Below are 12,266 nucleotides of genomic sequence, written 5' to 3'. Positions count from 1 at the left end.
GTGTGTGTGTGTGTTCTCTGTTAATGACCTCACTCATGAGAGAGAGAGAGAGAGAGAGAGAGAGAGAGAGAGAGAGAGAGAGAGAATCTGAAGAAGAGCTTAACGATGTGGAGCATTTGTTGTTCTTTTAGAAGGCCTGGGTTCAGTTCCAAGTACCTACATGGCAGCTAACAACTGTCCAAAACTCAACTTCTAAGGGATCTGGTGCCCTCTTAACCCTCTGTGGGTACAAAACATTGGTGGTGTAGATGCATACAAATAGACAAAGCACACATGCACATAAAATAAAAATAATAAATTATTTTTAAAGAGTTTTTGCATAAAAATATATGGAAAATTAAAACACACATTAGTGCAAAATGCAAATACATGCTGGTACTAAATGAAAAAATTAACTGAACAAAAGTAAAATGACCCATTGGTAATTAAAGGATGCTCATCTGGACCCTGAAGAATAATAATTACACAACACTTTATCATTTAAGACTTCTGACCCTCACAGAGAAAACTGGAAGGACAGAAAATGCAGAAAGAAGAAGAGGAAGAGGAAGAAGGAATATGTCCTTCCATCACCTGTGGCTTCAAAGGCCTCCTAAGAGCCAGCTGCTGCCACAGACTCATGGACCAAGTGCATTGTCCTCAGTGAGGCCGTAGCCCCAGTCAGTGCAGCCTGCTCTGTAGGAAATGCCGTGAACGGGACAGCTGATGTCAGCGTTGCTTCTTCATGTTTCCTGAGAATGAGAACTCCAGGGTCAAAGCAGGAGCAGACACTGCGTCTGGGAAGGGCTTCTTTGCTGCCTCATGGATGGCATACAGTCTTTTCAACAAACCCGCATATTGTAGAGATTAAATAAGTCTTGATGGGTATTTACAATAACAAAAATCTCACATATGAAAAATCCACTCTTACAAATTTAAAAATACTCCCTAGCCTAAATATTTTACGGCCCTTGATGCTCACAGTTGGTAGAATATTTTCAACATAGAAATTGGAAAAATAACATTTAGTACTTAGCATTCAGTGTATTTAATCTGAAGTTCAATATGTTTGGAATCTCATCCGTACTGACCACTGTGTCCTCTTTTCAGTTTTCCAAACAAAAGATACCAATATGTGCTAACGTTGATTTTTGCCATGGAGGAAATCAACCATAACCCTCATCTTTTACTCATTATGTCTTTGGGATTCAGGTTTCTTAATGGCATCTGTAATGGTAACTCATCACTGTACAATACTCTAAATGAGGTTTTGATATATGGTGGGATTTATCCTAATTTTGTCTGTGAATCGACCCCCTGTGAGGTAGCACTTACAGAACCATCATGGGCAGCCTCTGCCATCCTGGAAACATTCCTCCAACTGGAAATACTTCCACAGGTGAGGTTCTTGGAATGAGGGCGGAGGGTCTCTAACTGTCTCCTTTAGTTGCATTGTCAGGTGACCAGGGACACAGGGATTATGCCTGAATTAATCTGTATAGCTCAAAGGGTAAATGAGGCTTGATGGAGTATCAGCAATTCTTTGTATGAAGCAGGAAATGAGATTTTTCTGGATAGGTAAACTAGTCTTCAAGAAGCTATGGAAAGTAAGACATGATTTTAATAATAGGATGAACATATTATTCTTACTACCAATTGAGTTTAATGCCAATCCTCACCCTCAGGTTGCTCCCTATGTTCTGTCTCCTTTAGATCACTATGACCATTCCACCATAGCCTGAGTGACCACCGCCTGTTTCCTTATCTGTATCAGATGGCCCCTGAGGACACAAGCCTGGCTCTTGCCATGGTTTTCTTGATGCTTCATTTCACCTGGATCTGGGTGGGGCTGGTCACCTCAGATGATGACCAGGGGGTTCAGTTTGTCTCAGACATGAGGGGAGTGATGAAAAGAAATGGAGTCTGTTTAGCTTTTGTGAATTTGATCCCAGAAAACACAGAATTATACAGGACAAAGGCTCAAATACATTACAAACAAATTATGATCTCAGCAAATGTTGTTATTGTTTATGGTGAAGTGAATTCTCCTCTGGAAGTGAGCATTAGAAGTCGGGAGGATTCGAACATATGGAAAATCTGGGTCACCACCTCACAATGGGATGTTATCTCAAGGACCAGAGAGTTCCCCAGTGACTCATTCCATGGGACTTGACTTTTTCACACCAACATGGTAAGACTTCTAATCTTAAAACTTTTATCGAGACATTGAACTCCAAATACTCAGACAACACTGCTGTAGTGAAATTGGGGTGGATGTATTTGAATTGTTCAATCTTGAAATGTAACTGTAAAATATTAAATAATTATTCATCCAACACCTCATTGGGATGGTTACCATGGCCCAGTTTTGACATGACCATGAATAATGAGTGTTACTATCTATACAATGCTGTATATGCTGTGGCCCACACTATACATGAGGTGCATCTTCAAGAAGGTTTTCGGACAATGGAAAACGCAAGAGAAACAATGGGTCTGTGCTTGCAGGTAAAGTGACTTCCAATGGATGGACTTAGTGTCACCAGTGAGCGTTCTGTAAACGGGGCCTGAGGTGCTCAAACCCAGATGTGAGGGAAATTTCCTCTGAAGTAACAGGTGTTCTGTCCTTTTTCACTTTCTTAGAGGTAAATCTACATGTATGTCTACATCATGAATGAGAAGGTAACACAATGGAAAACATCATTTTTGAATGATGATCAGTGATTTTTTTTCCAAAGAACATCATCATGTCTAGTTTCCAATGTTTGAAACAAAAATCCATTCTCTAACTATAAATTCTTAAATAAGGAGTTTGAGTAACCTTTCTCACTAAGGGCCAAAGTTGTGTTAACAAATGAGATGGATAGGTTACATATGTGATCTCAAGGAATTCCTCCAATGGTACAGGTAGTAAGGACTTCGTGTCCTTAGTAGAAGCTCTGAAACAATCAGAGAGGAAATGGGTGTTGAGATTCCTCTCACTGCCTCACCTATGGATTTTCAAAGATATTAAGTTCTTTGAGAGTTTTATACAATGTGTTTTGATTATATTTTCCTCTCCATCAAAACCTCCCAAATGCATTCCCACCTCACTACCCACCCAAATTCCCTGTTTTCCCCCCAACAGAGTCCAATATGTGTTTTACAAATGTTCTTGAAAGTACAGCATGGTTAACCTACCAAGGGTCACACCTTCAAAAAAAGTGACTCTCTCTCAGCAGCTATCAATTGCTTTTAGTGCTTTAGGTAGGGGTAAAATTTCAAACTCACTTTTCTCCTCCCTGCTGGGATTTTTGATTGGGTTGAGCTTCAGCAGGTCTTGTGCTAGCCTCTCACAAGGGCTGTGAGTTCATGTGTGCATTCATGAAAAACAGTGTCTGAAAAACACTGCTTCCTGTAGTCATCCACCACCACTGACTCTTGCAGTCTTTCTTCCCCCATTCAGTGAAGCGCCCTGAGCCTTGCACAGGTGTAAGATATAGATGTCCCATTTAGGACTGAACATTTCAAGGCCTCTTATTCTCTGCTCCTTATCCAGTTTTGGGTCTCTGTGATAATTGCCTTCTACTGCAAGAAAAAAATCTCTGAGGAGGGTTGAGAGATTCACTCATGTAGTGGTATAGCAATAAGCCATTAGGATTGATTTTAGTACTATGTCTTCTGGGTGGAATGTTAGTGGTATGTTTTCCCCTAGGGCCTATGACCTATCTGGACACATAATCTTGATCCTAATAACAGTACCCATTATGGGTTCCATCTCAGGAAATGGATCTTAAATCCAATCAGAATGTGTTTCGTTACACATTCTGTTATTTTATGCATATTTGCTTTGGTATTTTCTCTTAAAAATGAGCTAACAATAAAAATGTAATGAAACTTCAAATAATCATTTTTACTTCATTTATTTCACTTCATATATTTGGAGAAATGGATTAAATAGAATTAAGAAGGTCATATGTGCAAGCTTCCAGTCACCTGAAAGCCTCTGCTTCCCTGTCTTAATGGACTAACCCTGGCTCTTACAATCTTTCTGCCCCCTCTTCCACAATAGTCCCTGAGCCATAGGTGGGAGAGTTTTGATATAAGAGACACACACTTTGCAGTTTCTTATTCTTTAAAAGTTGCCCAGTTGTGGCCTTTTGTGTGCATCATGCTCTGTTTTATAAGGAGGCTTCACTGGCAAGAGTTGAGGGATGGACTAGTTTTCTCTCTACCCGCCCACCCCCATGTTCCAGTTTGTTCATAAGTCTTACATGGTTCCACTGTAGATATGTCACCTAGGACTGGGCTATCAGGCATATATTCTCTGTGTCTGACAAGTTGTGGGATTCAATAGTAGCCCCCCTCTGTTGCACAAAGAAGGTTCTGTGATGAGTGGTGTACAGTATTATTGTCTGTAAATATAAGGATCCATATTTAACATATGTTAAGAAATTTCATTTGTCTACAGATATGAAGGAGGTTTTCTCTAAAATTTATGACCTCTCCAGTCATGTGTATTGGCTGTGTTTACAGTGCCACCCATGTGTTCACTCCCATTGAAAGGGCTTTAAGTCCAATTAGATAGCTGTTGATCCCCCCCAGATAACAGTGCCACTACCATACCAGTAGAGGCAGTTTGCTCTGCTGGTCATTATGGCTATTAGGCATTAGGGCTGGGTTGGAACATTGATTGTTTTTTTCCCTTAGCAGCCTGAATAGTATTCTCTGAAAAAATGAGAGTTAAACTTCCAGTAGAAAGTTTCCAGGCCAGTTCCTGCTCCATTGCTCCAAGTCCTGTGTCCAAAGTATGTCATCTTTGCACAGGACCCATGCCAACTCAATCAGACAAGGGCCCAGAGAGGAGCAAGGATAATGGGTGGTAGGTTGGCCCTTGTCTGGGTACTATTGGAGACTGATCACTGTTGGGTAAGGGAGAGTAGGCCTTAACAATGACCTCTAGATAGGCTGACTAGACTCCAAGTAGATGAATTTGCACCGAAGGACATCTAGGTACAAATGCTTGACTGGATAGAACTTAACATGTGTAGTGGAATACAAGAGATCCAGTAGGGGAATTGAGTGTGTGGGTCCGGGTGGGGGAGAGGGTCTAAATTTGATTAAGAACTATTGTATGAAATGTACAAAAGCTCACTAAAATGTTTTTAAAAAATAATAAAATATTCTTAGAACCTCAAAAAAGAAACATTCTCCACCTTCTGGGTTTTTATTTTTTTGCGTATACTTTACTATATAAATAATACATTAATAAAATATACGTTATAGTTGATAAAACTATAAAACACCTTACTTGTATAAATTGATAACAACTCTTTTAGCTGCATCACCTTCTGAGGAACATCCAGTTTACTAATCCTGTTGGACACCAAGTGAATATGAATCAGAACGGAAAATCAGATGCAGTGTAGGACAATCACACCTTTGTTATTTCCCAGAAGGTCTTGGATTAAAGATGAAAATAAGATAGTTCTCCCATATTTTCCACATGGTCAACAATTGTATTTACATGAAGACATGACAGAGTGGACCATGGAACATAGACAGGTGGGTTAGACGTAATAGCACGGCTTGACACTGAACTTAAATAACCAAAGTCTTGTGCAGTCTGGGATTGCTTATGTCATATTAACTACAAATTTTTCTTTCTATCATTTTAATATTTGTAAGGAAACACAGTTTTCATCAGTTTGTTTCTATAGATAGAAACTACCAGTTAGTGGAGTAAATGGAGTGGAAAATTCTACTGAATTGTAGGCATATCAAAAATAATTTTATTAGTGACTGAACATACGGTTATGAAGAGTTAATTCTCTTTACCAACACCTCTGTGGTTTTCCTGAGATTCCCTCTGTGTGCAGTGTGCCTTGTAGTCCTGGGTTCTGGAAATCTCACCAGGAGGGAAAGATGACCTGCTGTTTTGATTGTTTCCCATGCCCAGAAAATGAGATTTAAAATGAAACAGGTAACCACGTTGTTTGAGAGAAAGTTCTGCCAATTGACCCTTCTCATATGCGCTTGAAGAGGCCTGAAGGAAACTGAAGACATGAAATCTCCTCCTTCTCTAATTAGTCACGTAATTTATAAGACTGATGATATTGACCTTGCATCACAGTTTGTATTCATTCTAGAAACACGGCAGGGAGCATTTTATCAAGGAAATTTCTTGGCAACATGACACTAATGTATGGTCTACATGAGTGATTTAATACAGAGTATTATCCAAATATGCATGCATTATTTTTTCCAACCCACATAGAGGTCAGATGTAAGATCCATGCTCTGCATGACATGCATCTTCTTAGTTCCTTGAAGGTTACTGACAAAGAGCAGGTGCTCACAAGTAACTATGTTTGGATTAAGAAGTATGAAGATCTGTGTTGCTAAGTATACCTCCCTGTAGCATAGAATAAGTAGCTTTTCTATTTTGTCCTCAGTTCACAGAGAAGGAAGGAAGACGGTGGGTGGAGATATGAGTTCAGGCCAGGCCACAAGGCTGGAAAGAATGGACCAAATGGCCAGAGAGAGGACATATTTCAACCTATGATTTGTTATGTGAAAAGTTTGGGGTAGTATTGATAACACACACAAACACACACACACACACACACGCACAATACAAACGTATTAATGAAAAAGAAAATGTTCAGGGCAAGGGAGATGGCTCAGCACACAAGAAGACTGCCTGCTCTTGTGGTGGACCTGAGTTCAGTTCCCAATAATGATAATGTCTAAGTTTCCATCTGTAAAACAAGTTCCAGGCCATCCAACACTCCATTCTAGCCTCTAAGGGCATTGCATGCACTGCTGAACTTACATGCAGGCAAAACACTCATACACTTTAAAAATAAATAAATCATATAACCTTTCTAAAATAAAATCATCAATGATATTTGAAGTTGAAAAGCATTAGGATGCATATACAGATATAATGTATGAAGAGGCAACTTTCACTATGTAGATGCTAATTTTTAAAAATATATTTCACTGTTATTTACAGCAACATAAAAAGCATTTTATTACCTCTTCCCAAAGCACTTACTAGAAGAATCCTTTGAATAACAGAGAAATATTACGCTGTGCTGACTATTCTTTGCTTTGTGCATCAGATATGGAAGAGTGTGTGAAGTGTCCAACAGAGCAGTATGCTAACAGGGAAAACCCTCTGCCTACAGAGAGCTGTGACCTCTCTGGCTTATGGAGACCCCTTGGGGATGGCTCTGGCCTGCACTGCCCTCTGCCTGTCTGCACTCACAGCTCTTGTTCTTTGGGTCTTTGTGAAGCACCAGGACACTCCATCATGAAGGCCAACAACCGGACTCTCAGCTACATCCTGCTCATCGCCCTCACCTTCTGTTTTCTCTGCTCCTTGCCCTTCATTGGACATCCCAACACAGCCACCCGCAGATCACATCTGGGGTTCTCTTCACTCTGGCTGTGTCCACTGTCTTGGCGAAAACCATTACTGTGCTCTGGCCTTCAAGATCGCTGTTCTGGGAAGAAGGGTGAGGTAGGTGCTTCTGTCAGGACTGCCTACCTTCATCATTCCCGTCTGTATCTGATCCAAGTGGCTCTCTGTGGAATCTGGCTGGAAACATCGCCTCCCTTTGCTGACATGGATGCACACTCTGAGCATGGCCACATCATCATCATGTGCAATGAGGGCTCAGTCACTGCCTTCTACTGTGGCCTGGGATACCTGGGATTTCTGGCTCTGGGCTTCACCATGGCTTTCCTAGCTAGGAACCTGCCCAGCACATTCAATGAAGCCAGGTTCCTGACCTTCAGCATGCTGGTGTTCTGCAGTGTCTGGGTCACCTTCCTGCTGTCTACCACATTGCCGAGGGGAAGGTCATGGTAGCTGTGGAGGTCTTCTCCATCCTGGCTTCCTGTATGGGTTTGCTAGGCTGCATCTTTGTCCCCAAGTGTTATATTATTTTGTGGAGACCAGAGAGAAACTCTCTTCAAAAGTTTAGAGAGAAAACACATTCTTGATGCTATGTGATTCGTTAAATTTAATTTTTACATATAAAACTACTACAGTAGCCTGAAGACAGCCCTGCACCATTGTAGACGCCAAATGTTGTTATGATGTGTAGTTTGTTCACATTCAAATAAATGACTGAGGTGTGCTGGAGCAATAAGTGTGGAGTAGTGTTGGGATTATCACTCTTCTCCTAATCTTCTATTCATCTTCTATTCATCAGTTTATTGTTCTGGAATCTTCTGTCAAGAATGACTTGAGAGGGATTTCCTCGTGTCAGGAGATCCTATCCCATCCCAGACCTACTTACCCTTTCAGTCTTAGCAGGGTGAGCCATTGTCTGCCATCTCCGCTCTCAGCCTAGCCTGTGTCTCCTTCCTCCTCCCCCACCCTCGACTTGTGGTCCTGAACTCAGTAAGTGAGTTTTGTAGATCTACTAATGTCACGCCATCTCCAATGGAGCCCATGTGAGATCCTCCGTGGGTTGAGGCTGGAACTTCAAGGAAGGTTGCCTCTTGGAGTTGGTTGTGCTGAGAAACATGCAGTGTACTTGGCATGCTTTACTTGCTATTATTTTTCCAACTGTCACTGTATCTTGGGCTTTCTGGGGGCCCGGAAAGCACCTAGTGTCCTTGGCACTGTTATCACTGCCTTTAGTAAGATGAAATAGTTATGTTTATATTATAAGTCCCATACTTGGAAGGATTTCATGAGAGCTACAGGTTTAGAATGGGACACTGACCTAAAGGGGTTTGGGACATATTAATGAACAGGGAAAAAAAGGCAGATATAAAGCAACATTAATGTGATTGACTTGGAATTCAAATAGAATTATTAATGACTATAGAGCTAGTATTGAAAGTACATAGTGGTTTGGGGTCAGCTCATTGTGTAACCACAGAATATGAATTTTAAAAGTCTCTAATGTGACTCACCAAGATGAAAAACAGAAACTTTCTGTTCAGCACTAGTTAATGTTTGACAATGTATTTTGATTCACCTGTGTTTCACTTTTGTCTCTGGAATCAGAACTCTTAGAAAATGGTTAAACTGTAAAACAATGGCTTATTGATGTAATCATGTAACTTTGTAATTTATAATCTGAGCTCTGCAGCTGCAAAATTACACTCAGACTTTCATCAAGCTCCTTTGCGTCTGTTTGTCACTAGCCAACTCCTTGTCCACCCTCTCGACGACCCTGTTCCCGTCGAACTGAACTGCCCCAGTCTGGGCTGGTCTGTCGCATACTAAGAGCTCTCTTTGTGCACTAGGGGTCCTGCACAGGGTCATATGAGTTTACTATATGAAAACATGAAATCTATACAGAGAATTATGATCTCTAGAGTATCTACACAGAAAATTAAAGCCTCTACACAGACAGTACATTCAATACTGGGCACTATGTTCTCTGAGAAATATATTCTAAACTTCATACATGCTTGAAATAAATAAACATGAATTAAATAAAATTTCACAGATAGATCTCAAGTGGGCAGTAATACACGTTTAGGAGCCCTATGAGCTCCATGCATGGCACTGTGAGAGCTCCATAGAGGGCATTTGAAGCCTCCCTGGCAACATGAGCACAATACAGGCCCACAGAGATCCAGAAGTGGAAGTATAACCTCTATGCAAGGCACTACGAGATCCTAAAAAGCATTGTGAGCACTATTAATTACACTGAGAAGGCCAGTATGAACTCACTGCAGGTATTGTGAGATGTTCACATGAACTGAGAGTTCCATACAGGGTATCATGATTTCTGTACTGGGGCACTGAGATCTGTAGCTGCTGCACTATGAGCTCGGTATATGAACTCTAACAGGTACACTGTGAGCTCTCCACCAGGATTTATGGGAACTATGCAGGTTCACTGTGAGCTCTTTATAGGGCACTATGAGATCTATGTAGGATATAATAAGTTCATTATGAGCTTTCCTGAACACTATGAGATATATGCAGGTGCATTATGAGCTACACATTACACTTTATGAATCATATGTACAAGTGCTCAGTGAGATCAGCACAGGGCTTTTTGGTTTCTACACTGGGCACTGTGATCTATGCACACAGCATTAGGCTTCTATACAAGTGCACTGAAACCTCACTGGAAGAGCACTAAGACCTCAATGATCTCTTTATAGAACACTGTCAACTGTTACAGACCTCTGTGCACTTCTCACAGACACTGAGAGCTCCATGCAGGACACTGTGAGCTCCACACAAACGATTGTGGTCTTATAGGATGCTTGGGACTGTATAAAGACCAACATGAGCTCTACACATGTCCCCGTGATCTCAATATTGGCCACTTGTGTTCTGTACAGTGTTCTGTGACTCAATAGAGACCACCATGAGCTCTGAACAGGCCAATGTGAGCACAAACCCAGATATTGTGAGCTTTATCCAGGCCACTCTGTATCTATACAGGCCACTGTACATCCATGAACTGCACACTGGTCACTGTGAGCTCGATACAAGCTACTCTGATCTCCTTACAGGCTGCTGTAAAGACCACTCTGAGCTCTGAACAGCTCACTCTGCATCCATACAGGCCAAAGTAAACTGCAAACAGACGACTGTTGAAGGGACATGTCCATTAACCAGAAACCATAAAGCAACCCGTGCTTTTCAAATAAGCATGTCTAGGACCCCAGCCTTGAATTTCTACTCTGCTCTCAGAGAAAACATGTAAACCTTGAATCTTTCCCTCAAGCCCTCTGAGATCCTTATCTATGAGAAAAGAATGCAGGCCTTGAAAATCCTCTACCCAACCCATGGCACTGTTACCTACACAAAAGTACTTAAGCTCCCTGCTCTCTGGCCTCTGTGGCTCCTGCAGATCCCCGCTGGTCAGTAGTCACCCCTCACTGACTAATAAAGGCCGATATGGATTCTAGGAGGTTGGTTGCTCTTTCCTACCAGAGACTCTTTTACCTTCTAATCCTAACATTGACCGGGAGAAAGTTAAAACTACACATTCCTAACTATGACATCTACACAGCCCACTCTTATTTCCAAACCCTCTAAGGTGAGCTCTACACAGGCCACTGTGCATCCATAAAAACCACTGTGCATCCATAAATGCCACTGTGCATCTATACAGGCCACTGTGAGCTCCATACAGGACACTGTGAGCCATGCACTGAACACCGAGAGCTCCAGACAAGCTACTATGATCTGTTACAGGAAGCTGTGAGCTATTTACAGGGCACTCTGAACTCTATAAATTTTCCTATGGGTGCAATAATGGTCACTGCCTGCTCTGTAGATGGTTATTTGAGTCAATAAAGACACTGTGAGCTCTGTACAGGTCACTGCGTTCACGCAGGATCACAGTGTGCTACATACAGGCTACAGATCCACACAAACCACTCTTAGCTCCACACAGGCCACTCTGAGCTCCAGATAGGCCCCTGTAAGATCCATGCCTCCCACTGTGTATTTTATCCTGTGCTTCTGTCAGCTCTGCACAGTTCACTGTCTGTTCACTCATACATGGAAATTTTAACTTCATACAGGCCCATGTGAGCTCCATACAGGACTCTGTGAGCTGCAAACTGCACACTGTGAGCTCCATACAAGCTACTATGATCTCTTACAGGTGCTGTAGGCTGTATACAGGCCACTGTGAGCTCCACACTTGTCACAGCACCCTTCACTGTGTACTCTATACAAGATTCTTTCACTCAGTAGAGTCTCTTGTAAGCTCTATACATATCATTAGGTGTCCATGGAGGCCAGAGTCAGCTGCATACAGGCCACAGAGAGCAGCAAACAGGCCACTGTGAGACCGACAAACCACTCATAGCTCCAGATGGACTACTGTGAGCTGTACACTGGCTACTAGATCTCTTACAGAGTATTGTTTGCTGTATACAGGACACTGTGTTCTCCAAACATGTCACTGTGATCTCTAAACAGAACAATGTGAGTTCCATACGGGCCAGTGTGACTTGTCTATAAGTCATTTTTAGGATCCACATAGGCCCCTGAGAACCCCATTCAGGCCACTACAAGTTCCATGAAGTCCACTAAGTCCACTAAGACCTCTAGACAGGCCACTGTGGATCTCATGCAGGTGAAAGTGAGCTCCATTCAGGCCACTGTGTGCTCCATACAGGACACTGGGAGCTGTTTACTGCACACCATGAGCTCCATACAAGCTATGATCTCTTAGAGGTGCTATAGGCTATATACAGGACACTGTGAGCTCCACACTTGTAACTGTGAGCTCAGCACCCTTTCACTAAATGGATGATTCTTTCACTCAGTAGAGTTCCTTGTGAGCTCTGTACACATCACT

The 12,266-nt window shown here is 41.9% G+C and overlaps 1 pseudogene; it reads left to right on the top strand.

Moving 5' to 3' along the window:
• The first annotated feature begins 1,753 nt into the window (after nucleotides 1-1,753).
• Nucleotides 1,754-8,417, top strand: LOC103748704 (annotated as a pseudogene).
• Nucleotides 8,418-12,266: the final 3,849 nt, after the last annotated feature.

This window comes from Nannospalax galili, unplaced genomic scaffold, assembly GCF_000622305.1.
Source record: "Nannospalax galili isolate Female #2095 unplaced genomic scaffold, S.galili_v1.0 scaffold664, whole genome shotgun sequence".
NCBI lineage: Eukaryota > Metazoa > Chordata > Mammalia > Rodentia > Spalacidae > Nannospalax > Nannospalax galili.
Note: the sequence above shows the minus strand (reverse complement) of the source record. Positions and strands in the feature narration are given on the sequence as shown.